Source organism: Nycticebus coucang, chromosome 4 (assembly GCF_027406575.1).
Source record: "Nycticebus coucang isolate mNycCou1 chromosome 4, mNycCou1.pri, whole genome shotgun sequence".
NCBI classification, from domain to species: Eukaryota; Metazoa; Chordata; class Mammalia; order Primates; family Lorisidae; genus Nycticebus; species Nycticebus coucang.
The window spans coordinates 131,098,841-131,117,932 of NC_069783.1; the positions used below are offsets into that span (position 1 = coordinate 131,098,841).

General features: G+C 46.6%; 1 protein-coding gene across 4 annotated transcripts in view; it reads right to left on the bottom strand.

Annotated features, from left to right (window-relative positions):
• Positions 1-19,092, bottom strand: part of LOC128583475 (uncharacterized protein KIAA1671-like) — a 63,800-nt gene that overhangs the window by 14,741 nt on the left and 29,967 nt on the right. For all 4 annotated transcript variants that reach the window (XM_053587681.1, XM_053587680.1, XM_053587679.1 and 1 more), the window contains one exon: positions 524-658. The gene's annotated coding sequence lies outside the window, so the exon portion shown is untranslated. The remainder of the gene's footprint in view (positions 1-523; positions 659-19,092) is intronic.

Here is a 19,092-nt window from a genome sequence, read left to right on the forward strand (position 1 = left end):
CACCACTGATCTGGAGGAACTACAAGAGGGGAAGGTATTTTAGTTAAGCGCAAGCCTCCCGCTTCCCCTCCTAGAGGCCCCACAATGCTCCCCCGGCTCTGACTCACTCAGCAGCCTCCAGGAAAGAGAGCAGACAGATTTTGATATTCTCCCTCCCTTACATGCTCAATAGTGCTAACAGATTCCATCTTCCCAAGCCGCAGAACACTGTCTAGACTCAGTTAGAGGCAGAATAAAGGAACAGATATGGGCATCCGAGAACTGGAGAATTTCCATCAGCAAAGACCCCAGGCAGAGTTCTAAGCCTCCAAAATCCCATCCGGAATCAGAGCTATTCACCTCTAGAGCTGGCCCCTGTGACCTCTTGAAATGCTGCTCTGGGACACATATGTAGCCCATCCATGAGACACAGGACAATGACAGGATTCAAAGGACAGAGACAAAATTTCCTGGGAGCACCCACAGGTACCCTCCCACCCCCTGGACACTCCAGCTCCTGAGTTCAGCTCAAGCGGCCACTTACCTGAGCCAGTAGGCCCCGGGTAGGGGGGCGTGATTGCTGGGTAAAGCCAGCAGTCTCACATCTCATCGTGGATGGGGCTGTCAGCACGCTCCCATGGCAGAGCTGGCAGGGAGAGGCAGGCTGGTTCCAGCAGGTCTAGGGAGACACAGGAGGACAGCCTTGGCTCCAGAATTCCAGTCATATACGAACAGACGGCACAAAAGCACTCAAGCTCCACCTGCATCCGCTAGCATCTCCAACAGCTAATAAAACTTACGTTCCTTGCAGCTTTTTAATTATGTAGCCTTATATATCTGTGTGCATAAATAGTGCTGAGTCCACAGTAGATGCTCACTAAAAACTTCCCCCTTTCTCTGGGAAACGTTTATGGAGCACCTACCACATACACAAAGATGGGCGAGAAACAGTGAGATATAGCCCCCACACCCAGGGAACTCACAGTCTTCTACAAGCAACACACACACACACAAGCAATTACGAAACACTGGGGAATACATATCATTGTTTATAATAGCACCAAATACAAAAGCATCAAGTGGATAAATAAATGTTGAGTGAATAAACAAACGAATGGTGAAATATTCTGACCCCACTTCTCACTCTTCTTAGACGCTAAGTAAGTCTCAGTGCCCAGAGTCTCACAGCAAATGACTCTGTGCAATCTGGAATATAAGATGAGTTACTCTGGCTATGGTTAACAAATGACAGAACCAAAGAGTGGGAAACTGCTCAGGTGGAAGCTCAACCCACCGAGGCCCACCAAGGGACCCCACCAGGCCCAGTGGACCACACGGCGGAGCACCACCCTAGGATAGGCCACACTCAGACACCTGCTGTGACCACACTGACCTCACGGTCTTGGGAGCTGCCTGCCCACAAGGGGAAGGAAAGCTTTTCTGTGTGGCTTCTCCTGGGAAGAGTCACCAAGGGCAACCATTGCTGAATTAGGATCAATGGCCCACAAATGTCACTTCCCTTTTAGGATCCTTGAACCCACTTGAGTGGCTATTCTGCATGGAAGGAACGGGGGAAGGTCAAGAGAAAATAAGGAAAGGAAATCCTGGTGCATATCCCTCTTAAATAGAGCACTGCCTCGCAACCTGCTGTATATCTTGTCTACCTCTAGAGTTGCCATTTTGCATGACTAGCAAATGCCTGATTTATAAATATGAATCAATTAATAGGTCGATGAACAAAGGAAAGCAAAAGAAGTTTTTTAACCACCACAGCTGATGGTTGAATAATAATTTAAAGTCCTCCCCAACCCTAGAAACCCATGATTCTCAGGTTTTCATAACCTGTGCTACGATACAAGGAAATAAATGTAACTACAGGCTTTAAAACTTTACGTGTATTCCATATGTCATGCTTGACTTAATAGATGATAGTCTCTTCCAAAACATATTGGAAGCCCACTCAACAGAGGGCAGCTGCTATTTATTCCTTAGGTGGACTGGCTCAATTTTCTAAATAGTGTATCTGATGAGCGCTGCCAGGAAAGAAGGGAAACAGAGTCTAAGCGATCTCTGATATGTACGCGTGTATACATATGTGTGCGTGTGTGGATATCTACCTATGGATACGTGTACACACACACACACACACATACGTGTGTCTTATTATGGACATCAGCATGTGGGACAGACAGCGAACAAGGCATTTATCTGGGAGGTGGAGGCTGTGTTGGACCAGGAAAGAGAGGACATCAGTACAATCACAAGCAATGGGTATAGCAATGAATATTTATTTTCATCTGCTGAGCCTGCCAACACAAGCTTGCTCTCCCAGGAATGATTTGCAAAGTTCAAAATTCCCATTTCCTGCCATTTTCATGAAGACAAAAAAAAAAAAAATACATACATCATTTCTCTGAAAAGGGAGTCACTCAGAGCAACAGGTGCTGGGATTACAGAGGAGTCATCGCAAGCTTTCATTCTTCCATCCTTCTGACCCTCCTTCTGCAAACACTTCCTGCCTCCCTCCAAAACACCGGGCTCTACGCTTGGTGCTGGGGGTGCAGCCACGAAGCTTGCGGTCTCCTGGGGAATCTGAGAGATCCACAAGAGAGAAAGCACTTCCATTCAAAACCAGACCGTTTGGCAGCTTTTCTCCCAGTTTCCGAGGCATTGATTCATTTTAACAGCTGCTGAGGCTCTTCCATAATGACACCCTTCAATCCAATCTGAGAGCTCACCAGCCATTCACTCAGCCATTCACTCAGCTGTCTCTGGCTGCAGCCTCCTTGGAATGCCACCATCTGGTGAGGGGCGTGGGCTGGTCCTGACACCTTCCAGCATCTTCCGGAACATAACCTTGGCCCCACAACAGTGCAAACCCATCTTGTGCGGTGCACTGTGCGAAGTGCCAAGAATGGACAGATTGGCAAAGTGCATGCTCACATCCTCCCCAAGGAGCAGGGCTGCGGGACAAATGCAACCTACGCAGCCACAGGCCCAGAGGGAAAGGACCCAATCAAAATGCCGAGTGTCATTTGGTGCACAAGCACCCTCTCATCCCTGTCCCTGTGGCTGTAGCCGTAGTCCCTTCTCCCCTTTCTTCCTCCAGTACACAAATACTGAGTACCTACTGTGTGCCAGGTACTGAAGACACAGAAGTGAACAAAACATACAGAAATCTCTGTTCTCCGTAGAGAGATTCAAGAAGACTGAGAAAAGGAAATAAACAAGTGAATAAGTGAAACATTTAGAAGGTTAGATAAGTGACAATAAAGAACAGAATGGAGACTGATTGGGTGACCAGGGAAGGACTCACTGAGAAGGAGCAGTTAAAGTCAGAGTCCGGTGGATCGCCTGAGCTCAGGAGTCAAGACCAGCCAGAGCAAGAGTGAGACCCCATCTCTAGTAAAGATAGAAAAACCAGCAGGGTGTTGTGGCAGCTGCCGCTAGTCCCAGCTACTCGGGAGGCTGAGGCGGGAAGATGGCCAGCAGCAGCCAGAGTGATTTGGAACTTGCAAGCACCAGGATGGCTCTTCCCCGCTGCCCTCCTTTACCCTGAGGGGTAAAGATCAAACTCCTTCTCTAAGAACTGGTGGGTCCCAGAGCCTCTTTATCTCTCCAGATGATTGAACCACCCATCTGTCTGTCTCTCACACACACTCACACACTTCAGCACCATAAACCTCACACCCATCATGCTCTTCCTCAGCTTCACACCTCCACCCTGCCATTTCCTCAGGGCCTGGCTAATCTTTATTCATTTCTCAATTCTCACCACCACAAGGCCACCTCCTCCAGGAAGCCTTCCCTGCCCCAGGGCTGGTTCAGGTGCCTCCTCTGTGCTCCCTGCGCTTCCTCCTTGCCCAGCACCAGGGTAAGGGTGGTGATTATCTCTGTGTCCTCCTGACACAAGAAGGCCCCACAGCTGTATCCCCAGAGCCTGACACCATAACGGGCATTATGAATATGCAAAAAAAGCACCTGAAGGGAAAACATCCCTGGGAAAAGAAAATGATAATATCCAGTGCAGGGGCAGGTATGGAAAATGGGTTTGCTCACCTGCTCCCAGGGACAATGTTGAGTTATAAAAACAACTGCAATATGCACTTTCCACTAACATCTTTGGAGACCCGCAAGGAGAGCCAGGCACCGTACTAAGTGATGTCGTGTCTCTTCTGCCTTCTCTCACTAATCCTTGCAATACATCTGTGCTGCTGGAATTATTACCACTGCCCCACAGCCCAGAAACAGCCAGATCCAGTCCCAAAGCCAGTAAGGGGGAGAGGTCTTCTGATTCCAAATCAAGTGTTTCCTCCCTATATCCTCACTCCCCCCACCAAAAAAACCCCACATTTACTTTTAACTCAGTAATCTCACTTCTGAAAACTTATCCTATGGAGGGCAGCGCCTTTGGCTCAAAGGGGTAGGGCGCCGGATGGGGCCGGAGGTGGCGGTTCAAACCCAGCCCCGGCCAGAAACTGCAAAAAAACAAAAACAAAAACAAAAACAAAAAAAAATTTATCCTATGGAAATAGTACAAAAGAAAAGCTATTTGAACAAAGATGTCCCTCATAGTGTTACGTACCCAATTGCAGCAAGAATACACCCCTGGTCAGAACCCCTGCTTGAAAAAACCCAGGACTCATAAGCATTTGAAATGCCACAAAAGTTGCAACCTGTCAGCACCCACGAGGAAAAATCATTTGCCTGCAAGTCAGAGCAGGGTGGTTTTTAGTCAGGGTGATTACACATTCTCGTTTACCTGAGACCGTCTCTTCATTCTCTAAGGTGTCCAGGTTCACACAATAAATTATTCTATCACCTACCTTTTTCATAATTATGGTGGAAATCACATAACATACTATTCACTATTTCAACCATTTCAATGTTGCTCAATGACATCTAGTAAATTCACAAGATTGTGCAACCTCCACCGCTATCTAATTCCAAAACATTTCGTCACCCCCAAGGAAATCCCATACCCATTAAGCAGTCACTCCCATTCCCCTCTCCCCTGGCCTCTGGCATCCACTAATCTTCTTTCATTCTCTATGGATTTGCCATTTCTGGATATTTCATAAAAATGGAATCTATGTCCATCACCCTAGTTTGTGTCTCAGCATCTCTACTAACGGGCAGTGACAGCTTGGGCGAGTCCCTCCCTTACTCTGGGCTCCAGAAACAAGAGGTTGCTAAATCCCCCATCATTTTAAAGAGTGTGATTCTGACTTAGCTCAACCCCAAGGCTCGTTGGTTCTGCATTTTCCACTTCTGTGCAGCTGACGCTTCCCTCATGGAGACCGAATTTCTGGATTCTAAGAGGCACATTGTAAATCACCTGGTCCCATGATTTCTTAAAAACAATCGGTGCTCAATAAAGGACTTTTAAAGGGCTGAATAAAATTCTTACTCCCCTGATGACAGGTTTATCAGTGAGAGCAAAGTTTCCTATGGAGTGTGTACTATATTTGTAAGAATTGCCTTAATTAGCATCATCTTGACTTCGGTGTATCAATTTCATCCTTAGAGTTCACTACATCTGACACTGCCAACTTTGGAGCCCAGGGTGACAGCGTTCCTGAAACTTTCCCTGCACTATCAGATGTGAGTAGGACACACCCACAACCACGAAAACATTTTGTGGTGTATTCAAAGAGTTTGATAAATGCTGAGATCAACAATGGCAAGCAAGGGCGTTTCTAGCATGACTTTTCAGAACCTCTAATATGCTGGTTTGCCTTTTATACCCTCCAAAGCATAATCCAAACTGTCTCATCCAACACCCCTTGCCCAGGTGCGATTGCTGATGTGGAGAAAGAATGATACAACTTATCTTTAGCCCTCTGTTTAAACATCTGCCTTTTCAATCTCATTGGCCTGTTCCTTCCTACAATTTGTGCTATTTTGGGACTAGCTGACCACTCACTCAAACCATTAACAAGCTCCGTTTTCTTATTTTTCTCTAGATCAGAAATTGGCAAAGTGAAGTCCACAAGCAACCCTGAACCATTGCTTGTTTTGTTGTTGTTGTCGTTGTTTTATTTATTTATTTATTCATTCATTCATTCATTTATTTTTGGAGACAGTGTCTTACTCTGTCACCCTGGGTAGAGAGCCATGGCATCATAGTTCACAGCAATCTCAAACTCATGGGCTCAGCCTTCTGAGTAGCTGCGACTACAGGTGCCCGCTACAACACCCGGCTACTTTTAGAGACAGGGTCTCGCTCTTGCTCAGGTTGGTCTCCAACTCCTGAGCTCAGGCAATCCACCTGCATCAGCCTCACACAGTGCTAGGATTACAGGTGTGAGCCACACCCAGCCCCATTGCTTGGTTTTATAAATAAAGTTTTATTGGAAACAGCCATGCCCATTTATTTATGTATTATCTATGACTTTTTCAAGAGCCTTTATCTAGCACTTTCTCTTAGTGACGAGAGTTGAATAGTAAGGCCATAAGGCCCAGAAAGCCTAAAATATTTGCCACATTTCTTTAAAGAGTAAGTTTGCTGATCCCTGCTCTCGACTGCCCAAGTTTGTCTTCTGGGAGACTGGACTCCCCCAAGATTGGGACATCCTCCTCTTTCAAATACTCAAAGCTCTTACAATATTCTGGCTAAGATCTACCCTATGATTTGACCTCTTTTATATGTCCCACATGATAAATACAGAAAGTTCAAAAATACAGAGAAGAGTAGTTTTAATAATCCTAAATCCTACCACCTACAGCCAACAGCCACTATTAGCATTCTGATGTCCAGCAACCTAGGCATTTCCAATTAAAATAGAAACTAAGGATCAGAATTTAAATGAAATCAGATCATGTATGCTATGTATAAACTTATTTTTGTCACTGTTTAATTTCCAACCATGCCATGAACATCTTTCACATCAATAGCCATACACACTGTACAGCAGTTTCTAACACTTTTTTTTTTTTTGTAGAGACAAGAGTTTCACTTTATGGCCCTTGGTAGAGTGCCATGGCATCATACAGCTCACAGCAACCTCCAACTCCTGGGCTTAAGCGATTTTCTTGCCTCAGCTTTCCGAGTAGCTGAGGCACAACGCCCGGCTATTTTTTTTTGGTTGCAGTTCAGCCGGGGCCGAGTTTGAACCCGCCACCCTCGGTATATGGGGCCGGCGCCTTACCGACTGAGCCACAGGCGCCACCCAGTTTCTAACACTTTTATGGTAGTCCATTATATGAATATCTCATTATTAGAAAACCCATCCCTCACTACCAAATCTTTAATGGTCCAACTTTCCAAATGTTGAACATTAAAACCAATACTGCAATGAATACCCAAATGCAATTTATTTTCCCAACATAAATTTTGCCTAGAAGTAGGCTATCTGGTTCAAAGGATATGTACCTATTCTAGAACTTTGAACAGATGAAGAATCACATCTTAGGGAAAGACTTCCCATGCTGACTCAATTCAAAGCTTCAGAGCTCAGGGTTTTCAACCTTTCCCCTGGGGCATACCCAATAAAAATGTCCAATGAACAATAAACCAGGCCCTGCCCTCACTTAAGAGTTTTACTGGCTCCACTTTATAGAATGATCATTACAAACATAACCAGAAGGTTTCCAAGGACAATTAGAACAACTCAGGGAAAGAAGCGAGTCTGGGACCAGCCTAGAGGCTGTGTCCGGCCTGGCGTTGGAAAAGAGAGCAGGAAGGAAGACCAGCCCTGGAACTAATGTTCCAAGAGAGCAGAGGAAACTCAACCCCCAAGGCTCAGTTCAGCATAAAATGCAGCAGCACAATGCTGGACTCAGAAAAATGTGAGCACAACATGCTCTCTCCTTAGGGAGCCTGAGAAGTATGTATTACATTTCAGAAAAATCATAATAATAGTTCCTAGTACAAGTAGATTTCTGAAGGAATTAGCTTATGCTACCCCAAGGACTATGTCTGATCATGTCACTCTTTAACTATAAAATCATCAATAGCTCCCATTGCCCCTTGCCTTGGGCAAGGTATTCAAAGCCCCCCCCCCAAAAAAAACTAAACAAGTCTATACTTCAGGCCTTGACGTCACTATACTCTCAGATGCTCGAATTGAATGTTCTTTTCACCCTTCTCCTCCTCCATGGAGACCCCTTTACCCACAGCACAATTTCTATTTGCCTGAATCTTACCCATCTTTTTAGAGAAGTTTAAATGAGACCTCTTCTAAAAATCCCAGGCTGATTTCACATGCCAAAGTGACTTCCAACCTTCCTGGGCAATTAACTTGATCAAAATGCCTTGTGTCAGAGCAGAGATAAGCCTGAGGCTCTCTCCCTTGCAAGATTTACATCCACCACCATATCCCACCCGTGGCACAGACACCTTCAGCCTGAGATCCCCCTCCCATAACCTACTAGATGCCTGGCACAGGTAAGGCAGAACAGAATATGCTGAGCTCCTCAGAGAGAGGATGCCACCCACCTGGGACACAAGATGGTTTTAGGTAACAGGACGCTCTGATATCCAGGCACTGCAGTAAAATGCCTTGAAAGACACTGTGTGAAAGCTGTTTCCTTTCTTTTCTCATGGGAGCCTTCGGAAGTCCCTGAGACAGTTACCGCTTGGTGACACTATAAAATACTTAGCTCTCCACTATCTGCTAATCTCCCAATTTAGCACAGAGAAAACAGCATCAATCTGAGACTGCAGTAACAGCAGATTTAAAATATCACTTTATTTTCATTGTATTTAATTTCTTATTCTTATTTTCTTTTCATTTTATTCTTTTTGAGACAGAGTCTCACTGTATTGCCCTTGGTAGAGTGCCGTGGTGTCAACAGCTCACAGCAACCTTAAACTCTTGGGCTTAAGGAATTCTCTTGCCTCAGCCTCCCAAGTAGCTGGGACTACAGGTGCCCGCCACAACGCCCAGCTATGTTTTGTTGCAGTTGTCATTGTTGTTTAGCTGGTCCAGGCCAGGTTCAAACCCACCAGCCCCGGTGTATGCGGCCGGCGTCCTAACCACTGAGCTATGGCGCTGAGTCTATTGTTATTTTCTATTTAACGCAAGGGATATGGTTTTCTGTTTACAATAGAGATATTTTTAAAGGTTCCTTTTTAAATAAATTGATTTAACTTTTGAGAAAGGGAAACATTTAAAGATAAAATAATGGCACAGGGGTTAAGAGGATATGTTAAAAGTTCATGCTTTTTTTGTTGTGTAATTTGAACAGGGAAATTACCAGTGAAGAGGGAAGAACATGGTATCAGAATCAACAATAAAGATGCAGGCAGCTTCCTTCCTTTCTAACAAGTCAGAGACTTACTTTTTTCAGCTTCCTTTGCAGCTGGAAGTAGCCATGTGACCCAGTTCTGAGCATAAATACTGTCTATAAGAACATCAGAGGAAATGGGGAAGATATCTAGGGAGGCTTTTGCTTTACAAATAGGAGCAAATGTGGTTTATTGTGCTGCCTCCCCTTCTTCCTGAAATGAGGATGTGATGTCCGGGGTCATGGCAACCACCTTGGGACCAAGAGACCACAAGCCAACACTTTGGGGATTGTGATATGAAAAAGGCCTTGACAACATGAACTATGAACTGCTACCCTCTGTGTTTTTTAATGGAAAAAATAATCAGCTCAGTGCCCGTAGCACAGCACCAGCCACATACACCAAGGCTGGCGGGTTTGAACCTGGCCCCGGCCAGCTAAGCAACAATGACAGCTGCAACAGAAAAATAGCCGGGCACTGTGGCAGGCACCTGTAGTTCCAGCTACTTGGGAGACTGAGACAAGAGAATCATTTAAGCCCAAGAGTTTGAGGTTGCTGTGAGCTGTGATGCCATGGCACTTTACCTAGGGCGACATAGTGAGACTCTGTCTCAAATGAAAATAATAAAAACATACTTGTTTAAGCCATACTTCCTAAAAGACACGGAGTTTTTCACAAATTGATTAAGTGGATACCATGTCTTCTGAGTGAACATGGTGGCTGTGTGGTGCCTCTGAGGAGCCAAGTCATCTCTCAAAGCTCAGTTTATGAGCAAGTTCTATGACAACTACTCAGAGGTGTGTGAGGATTAAAGGAGAAAGTACGTGGAAAACATCTGCCAGCAGACTTGGCACATAGTAGGTTTCTGGGAACACATGATAAATGAATGTGTGAGTAATGGAATATAAAGACTCCAAGTGGTATTTGTGCATTGGTGGGATTTTACAGCAGGCAAGAGGATTGTCTGAATTTTTAAGAAGAAAAGGACTAGCCCTCTAATGAAAAAAAATCAAGAGAAATGGTTACTCAGAGGAGTCTACCTTTATGCACCCCAGTTTCACAGCTAGAGAGAGGGGAAGGAACGGCAACAGGGTTAAGTGGATATTGTTTACAAGTCTGGCTTTTGATCCATGCCACCCTGTCACCTCACAGGTCTTAATTAAAAAGAAGGGAAGGGAGTACCAAGAAATGTCAACACCAAGAGTATCCTCCTACGCCAGGGTGTAAGAAAAGGCTCCGAGGGTGGCTGAGACGGAACCCACGTCCCAGCGATGTGAACAGCCCCAGGTCCGTCTCCGCACAGCATCCACCCCACCCCACCCATCCTTCCCATTTCTTTGCTCTCCATGCCAATAACCCCAGAGTAAATGGCTTACAAGTCTTCTCCTGGTTTTTCAAGGAGGAGAACTGTGCTTCCCACACCCTTCAGGCGACCAGATGGCTCCTCCTCCCCCTGTGACATGCAGGGCTCCCCAGCTCCCTATAAACCTGTCAGGGCCTGGCACTGCCAGCCTCGGGGCATGACAATAGGCCCACTCTTGGCACAGAACTTGGGCCTTCACGCAGCTAAAGAAACAACCTGCCTTGCCAGAGAAGGAACTCAGTGAACTGTTCCCAGTTTATTGGATTGCTTTGTCCTTCTATCTGTAAGTGCTGGGCCCTCGGAATGCCTGGTGTGAGTAAATACCATCCTCACATCACCAACACTAACTGAGCACCAATGTTTGTCATGACAGCACATGAAGTGAACTTCCCCATCTAACTCACCCTCTGAGGTGAGTCTCACAATTAGGTCCCTTTGATGGATGAAGACAAGGGAGGTTTCATCCAGGGAGGTTTAGTAACTGGCGCATGTAGGGCTGGAGCCAGGATTTGAATTCAGGTGGCACCGCTCTGGATCCCACAATGTTCATCCTCAAAGCGTCACCAGTTGCTGTATAAGCTACCCAAGTACTGGGCAATGTGCCAAGGGCACTACGTGCATGAAGTGTGTTCATAACTTCAATGCCCCTCCTGGGGTTGACAGTACTCTTCAGCCCATTTTATGGGTAGATAAACCAAGGTTTAGAAAGGCACCATGGTTAACAGTGGTCAACCACTGGGTAAGTTGCAGACTTTCTAACATCAGAGTGGCATGAGACCCACTGAGCTCAGGGCAGGTATTCTGGCAAATTTGGGGTCAAAATATCCTCATGACTGAGACCCAGGGGAAAAAGAACTAGTAGTCGACAGAAAAATGCCCCCAGAGGTCCAGGTCCTAATCCCAAAACCTGTGAATATATTACCTTATATAGCAAAAGGGGCTTTGCAGAGGTGATTAAATTAAGTCTCATGAAACGGGAAGATTATCCTAGATTACCCAGCCCCGATGTCACTTCAAGGGCTGTTATAAGAGAAAGGCAGGAGGCTCAGGGTCACAAAGAGAAAATGTATGACAGAAACAAGAGATCAGATGAATCTGATCTCAAGCAGAAGAATGTGGCAGCCCCCACACACTGGAAAAGGAAAGGAAATAGGTAGAACGTTTTTTATCTCATGGCACACTTGAATCTATAGTTAAACTTCCATGATACACTTAAATTAATTTGATTAAAAAAAAATTTTTTTTTTCATGGCACACCAGTTGAAAATCCCTGCCCTAGAGCCTCAAAAAGAATGTGGAGGATGTTCTGACCTCCAGAACTATAAAGTTCTGGAGAGAAGAGGAAGGCTTCCTGAAGGAGGCAGCAGCATTGAGCCACATGGCTGCCTGAATACCCCAAAGCGCAGACCCCTGTAAGGTTCTTAGCCTGGGCTGCCCCACCCTTGAGGGCCCACCAGAGGCCTAATTCTCCATTTAGTCATTTAACAGAATCAAATTCTGTGAGGTGGGTCCTGGTACTATACTTTCCACAGAGCTACTAATATTAAAATGCCAGCTAATTAAAATTATATAAATTTTTGAGTGCAGTGTCTTAGTTGCCCAAGCCTCATTGTTGGTGCTCTCTAGATACACAAGGCTAGAAAGCTTACTGGACAGCTCACAAAGTTCTACTGGGAAGCACTGTATAGTCCCATTATGCGGATGTGGAAACTGAAGCTCAGAGAGAAGAAGTGCTGTGGGTGGGAAAATGAAGAGCTGGCACTCAAAGCCTCCATCCTCTAACATCATTCTCGACTTCTCAACACAGGAAGAACGTGAGTCACAGGACAGAGTATTCCGAACCCAGGCCCAACTCGATTTCATTTAACCACTAATTACTCATCCTAAGAAGCTATGTGTAACCTCTGGCAGCACTGAAAACAGTTTATTCTGACCTCTTTGTCCCTGTGCTTTAAATGCAGGGGGCACCCCCATGAGGCTTATGAAGTAAGGGCCTTGGTTTAATGACAGGTTCCGCTTGGTGGTAGCTCCAAGGAATGAAGTGACTCATTACACTTGCGGTTTAGACTGAGGAGTGCCACAGGTTCACACAATCACCTCTGCCCCCTCAACCCCCAAATCCATCATCCTTTTAATTGGTACACAGGCACCAAAAAATCTCTATCTATAGGGCTGGAATATAACTTGCTGGAGAGACAGTTCAATTTCGAAGGTAACCTTTGCCACCTACAAGGAATTGTCTTGGGATTCACTGATTGATAGATGAATTATAATCGAGTACAATCAAATCTTTTACACATTAGCTAAAAGCAGTTACAAAGAGTTTGAGGGAGGAAAAAAGTATATAATTAAAAATAAGTTTTAAATTCATTCCCTCAAGGACAGGGGAAACTGATAGATGGAGGAACAGGAAAGGGAGGGAGACTTTTTACTGTCTACACTTTGGTAACTTTCCATCTTACATCTTGTGAATGTATAATCTAGTCCAATAAATAGGTAAAAGTAACATTTTTAAATGTTTAGGTACGATATGGACATAAGGTCCCATCTCTTGGCCTGGCCCAATGGGTCACGCTTATAATCAAGGACTCTGGGAGGCCAGGGTGGAAGGATCACTTGAGCTCAGGATTTCCAGATCAGCCTGAGCAAGAGTAAACCTCTATCTCTATTAAAAATAGAAAAATTAACCAGGCATTGTAGCAGGTGCCTGTAGTCTCAACTATTTGAGAGGCTGAGGCAAGATCACTTGAGCACAAGAGTTTGAGGTTGCTGTTAGCTACGATGCCACAGCCTCTGTCTAGGGTGACAGAGTGAGACTCCATCTCAAAATTAAAAAAAAGAACCTATTTCTTGTTTTACATCCTATTTTCTTTTATTCACCTGGATAAGTGTATAAGTTTGAATATATGGATACTTAGAGAAAGTATCAGAAGAATACATATGAATGTGGAGGGAGTCCAGATTTGGAAGAATTTTAGAGTTGGGAAAGAGACCTGCAGAAAATGGCCAGTCACCTTCTCTTTTCCCTAGAGTGACATCAGCCCCCCCCCCACAGCCCCCATGTGCACAGAGTCCCTAATCAAATGCCTCTTCCTCCAGGAAGCCTCCCAGGCCCCTGCACACATCCCAGGTAGGCTTTGGTTTCCAGGGCTCTCTGCTTCTTTGTGACACTGACTCCTGTTTCATGCCTGCTGACCTGGCCTTGATCCCTGAGAGCAGAGATCCTTTCAGTTGTGTTACCTGTTTTATCCTCTGAGCCTAGGAAGGTACACAATAAACATTTGCTGAAGCAAATGAATGTTTGAATGAGAAAAAAGTCATTGGATGGAGGATAAGAATGGGATGGGGCCAACAGTGGCTCTATGAAGACCTTTATTGTACAGAAGGTGAAATTCTGGGCTCAGAGAAGGTAAATGGCTTTCCTAAGGTCACACAGCCAATTAGGGATGAATCAACATTAAAACCGACAGGAGCCATAGTTGGATCTGCCCCTCCCCAGGTCCCCTTGCAGACTATGGTACCCACCTCCTGCTGCTATGAGAGTTGTCTAAGAGTTCTAGGTGACATCCTTTTCCAAGACAGTTATCCTCCAACAGGCTGGGCTCTCCTGGATAAACCCCCCACGCCCAAACCAAGGCATCTCATAGCTTACCTGGGACCCAAAGGGCTGCTTACTCTTGCCTCAAAGCAGGACTTACTCTGTGATTCCAGGGTTCTCCATGGGAACCAGGTTGAGGCTAAGCCCGGCTTTTCCCCTCCCCTACCACACCCCGGGCCCCTCTCTCTGGGACTCATGGGTCATACTCCTAATCAATCATTTCCACAGAAACCCTATCTCAAGGTCCTCTTCTGGGGAACCCAAACTTAGACAGAACTCAAGGCTCTCAACCAGGCTCCTGAACTCTAATACACTACCTCCCAAATATGAGGTCAGATAATTAAGTTATGAACTCAACCTACAAGAAGTGCTATATACCTCACTGCTGGATGTCACTAAAGTCACGTTTGAGGTACTCCCTGTGGGAAGCTATGCACTGATACCACCTCCTGGGCCATCCTTCAAAGCAATTTGGGGGCTCTTTTTCTGGAATGGCCGTCAGAGCTGCTATAGTACAAAGTCTGATAATTAAGTTTACAAACTCATCCTCAGCCCTTATTGCTGAGTATCACTATAATCACCAGATAGCCAAGGGGAGTACTTTGAGGGTGACAGTAGATGTATTAGCAATGAGGTATACAGCACTTTTTTTCTAGTATGAGTTTGTAAACTTAATTGTCTCACCTCACATAAACCTAAAATGAATTATAATTCCAGTGACCCACTCAGAACATTCCAGGAACCCACCGCAGGAGAAGACAGAACCCATCAGGAGTGTGTAGGAGTGCTGGGAGGGTCTATTCTCTGGCTCCCGACACCCTTTACTTTTATCTCTGTAAAATACACAGAAGGATCCAAACTGTGTTTTTCAGCAGCCAGCAATTAAGCTCTGTGATGTCCCCTGAGTCCAGAGAGAGCCATCTACTGAGACATGCTGCCCAATCATTAGCGCTAAGAAGAGCCACCTGCACAGACAGGGGTCAGTCCCCTGAGGAGTCATTTCGAGCCCCTCCCCTGACCTTACTGGAGAAACACTATACAATCTCCTAACTTCAGATAAACTCCACCCGCCCTCAGTTCCCCCAGACCCTACTTTTGCCCAGCATAATCATTAGTTAAGAGCCCAGAAAATGCTGTGGTCAGGGGATGACACACAGGACTGGCAGCCAGGAGCCCCTGGTCTCTTGGCCTTGTCTGTGTCCCTCCATATGACCGTTCACAGAGGGGACTTTCGGAGTCAGCCATCTCCACCTCCACCCAGGCGACCTTGGGCAGCTCACTCCACCTCTCTGAGCCCCTGCTTCTTCATCTATAAAATGGAACCAACAGCAGGTACGTCACACACTTCTGGGGGGTTAAATGAGATCATATATGTGAAGTGCATAGCATTATGCCAGTGATCACCACGTGCATCAATTATTGTCCCCATTAATCGTATTATTATTTCTTATTTAGGGAGACTGGAATGGGGCAGGAGCCCGTTCCCCTGCGCTGTTCGGCTTCTGCGCATGTGCAGGAAAGTAGCTCGGAAGCAGGAGGAGGGCTTTGTCGTCACCCTCCCCCAGTCCCAAAGCACACCAGGAAACAAGGAGGCCTGGAGAGTGTGTACTGTGGGTATACAAGAGCCCTGATTATGACAAAACTCATCCTTAAAAAGTGGTGAACCCCCAAAAATGACCTCTCTGAGCACACAGATCCTCTTGTACCCAAAGAGCCACCTTTCTGCAAACAGCCTCGGATCTCTCAGATGGAAGTAGGAACAGAAAAACCACTTGTCACAGCCTCTGAGTTCATGCTCTGGTTCACCCAAGCCACAGCAACCTGTGGATCCACCCAAACACCAGGAGGTGGTACCTGGGCAGAGCAGGCTGTGCCCTAACAAATGCTGTTGGAGTCCACCCAAATCCTCTTGGCAATGGTGGACAACTTCTGCCATTGGGAGATAAATGTCCTGGGGCTACCTAGCACACAGACAGGACAATTTAGAGGTGTGTTCTGCAGTCTCCCAAGGGCCCAGCACAGGTAAGTAAAGGCAACCCGCTCATTAGCGTACCCTAGTGGTGCACTGCCACCCAGCTAAACCCAGCCCTGGCACCCTTGACTCAGGCTCTGCTTCTAGGGGAGCCCAACCTATGATACCCCTAGTTCCTAGAATCACTGACTCACAAGGGATGGACCGGCTCAGAATACTAGTTCTTCTCTAAGGTGTGACACAACAGTGAGACACACTCTTTTTTGGAATGTGTCAGCAAACCACCGACTATCAACACGATGTGAAGTTCTAACACTTGCACTTGCTAATTATCAACAGTTGCTTTGTTAGTGACTTATACAAGAGATTTGTGGACCTGTTGTGGGTCACACCTCCTGTTTGGTGATAGGGAAGATACTGATGAACTCATGTGGCAGTGTCCCTGTTTACGTGGAGTTTAGAGTCAGGGGCACGGGAGTAGAAAAGAAAGCAATGAATAAGTCAAAATGCCAAAACAAAGATGACAGCATGTGACAAGGGAAGTAAAGGAAAAGAGTCTGTGATGTGAATCATAGTTGGGCCCCACAGATCAGGTAATCAAGGAAGGCTTCCTGGAGGAGGTGACATTTCAGCTGCAGGAAGCTGGCCAAGGGAAAACTATGACGTCTAGAGTCAGAAAAGAGTTTGGGGCATGGAAAATAGAAATTTTTGTTCCTGCAGCTGTTGTGGAGAAAAGCACCATCTTGAGTCTGGAGAGGGGGCAATGGGAGATTTGTAGGACTCTGAAGTCACCGTGAGAATGCGTTTGGGGCTCTCCAAGAATCACCTCCCTCACCCTGACTCTCCAGCACTCTGATCTGCTTTCCTGAGTGGGAGAGGGTGGAGTTACCGCCTGCCTGCCAGGAGCCTTGCTGAGTCTCCCACTCCTGGGGGAGGGCATCTCACATGTCAGCATCCTCTGTCCTGCGCATCCACATAAGAAATGCTTGCTTCAAGGCAGGTAGAAGGAAAGGCAGAGATGGCTGCCTGAAGACCAGCACCTGGCAAGTGAGCATCTCAGTTGGAGAGAGAGTTTTGGGTAGCAGTTCATAGTGCATAGGCTCAAATTCAAATCCTACCTCTGAAAGCTTGGGAGAGTTTCTTAACTTCTCAAGCCTCAGTTTCTCTGCTGGTCAAATGGGTTAATAATTCTATCTATATACAACAGTAGCTGAGAGATTGACTAAGAAAGTGCATGAAAAAGAGCTTGGTGTTGTTTATTGATTGATAAAACAATTACCCATTTCCTACTGTGTGCCAGGTGCTGTACTAGGAAATGGAGGTATAGTTGTAAACAAGACAGGGCTGGCAGCGGTCCTAGCAGAGGAAGATATCCAGGGCTTTCAGAAGTCAGTAAGAACAAACAGAATTCTACAAGCACACAGTAGGTCTATTTCCTCAATCTAGACCTTGTCCCCCAATAAAAGCCCAGCACCTACTAGCCAAACATGAACACTCCAAGTGAAGACTCCTGTCTCCTGGCAGAGACCTTTGAGGCTGCCTGGGCATCCTTAAACAATCCAGCCCTTTAGAAGCCACGCAGCTCCTGCAGGGTCCAAACTCTAACCTTTGCCCCCACACTCCTAAGGCAACATCTCTAAGCCCCAGAGACAATCTCTCAGACTTCAGGTGGGGCCAGTTATGCCAAGGGCAGTGTCCGCCAGTGCAGGCATGAATCATGACCTACCTGTTCTGTGGGGGGCAGGGAAGGGCAGGCCTAAACCCAAAATTACTGATGTGACCACCCCAAGGAGAGGACAGGAGGAGAAAAACAAGAGGGGAGAGGGCAAACCCTAGTCCCCGACTCCCCACACCAGAGGAAGTAAGAAGCCCTCACTCCAGGATGACTATGCACGTCCTCAGCTCTAAAATAAACTCTGGACACAGATCGCCTCCTTGACACCTTACCCGGTGACTACAGGTTTATTATTTTTCCCACTTCAGAAAGGAGGAAACTGAGGCTTAAAGAGATTAACTGAACTGCCTTGCCCAAGGTCACTCATTTTGTCAAATTCCAGAACCAAAAGCCTGAACCACTCTACTGGACTGGCAGGAAGGAACAGAGGGGACAGCCCTAAAAATAAAGAAGGATAGGTCCCCAGAGGAGGCCTGAGTGACAAGAACTGCCTTAGCCAGCCTGGGGCCACTGGTGTCGTGGTGTGGTCAAGGGGAGGCCTTTGGTCCTGGCTTGTGACTGTGGCTGTGTGGCCTAAGCCTCAGTGTCCCCTGGGTGAGAAGGGCTGGGTGAGAAGGGCTAGCTCAGTATTTGGCTCAGCCACCAAGCTCAGGGCCCCATCAAATACATGAGGAGAGCAGGGCACTCTTAATGTTGCCCAGCCACCATGCTGGGGAACCACAGAGCCACCATCACTCCACCCTTCAAGGAAAAGCAAGGTCAGGGCGTGAGCCAGCACCTGCTGTGTCACTCATGTTGACGCTCCAGAGGCTGCCTGTTGCCACCAGGGCAGGCCAAGCTGGAGGTAGTGGTTCTGCAGCCCTAACTTGACACCACAACCCAGGGCTGCTGCTGATGTGGGCTGTGGGGAGACACACAAGTGTACACACAGTGTATGTGTGCCCAAACAGCATGTTCACTGGTGGTCAGGTGGGTGTGAGGTGTGTGTATATATTCGGGGGTACCAAGGCATATGTGGGAGATGCCCAGAGTTAAGTACATATCTGACAGGGAATGGTGACAGCACACATTCTCCAGCCAGTTCTGCCTGTGGGGCTGGAGCTGTGTCCTGGGGGCTATGAAGGGACCGAGGGAGTATGATGGCCGTGGGATGGTGAGGGACAGAGCATGGGTGGGGGTGGGAGGCAGGTGTATGGCTGCAGGCCTGAGCGGCTGATTGTATGCACACTGGGGCTCGTGTGTGTGTGTGTGTGTGTGTGTGTGTGTGTGTGTG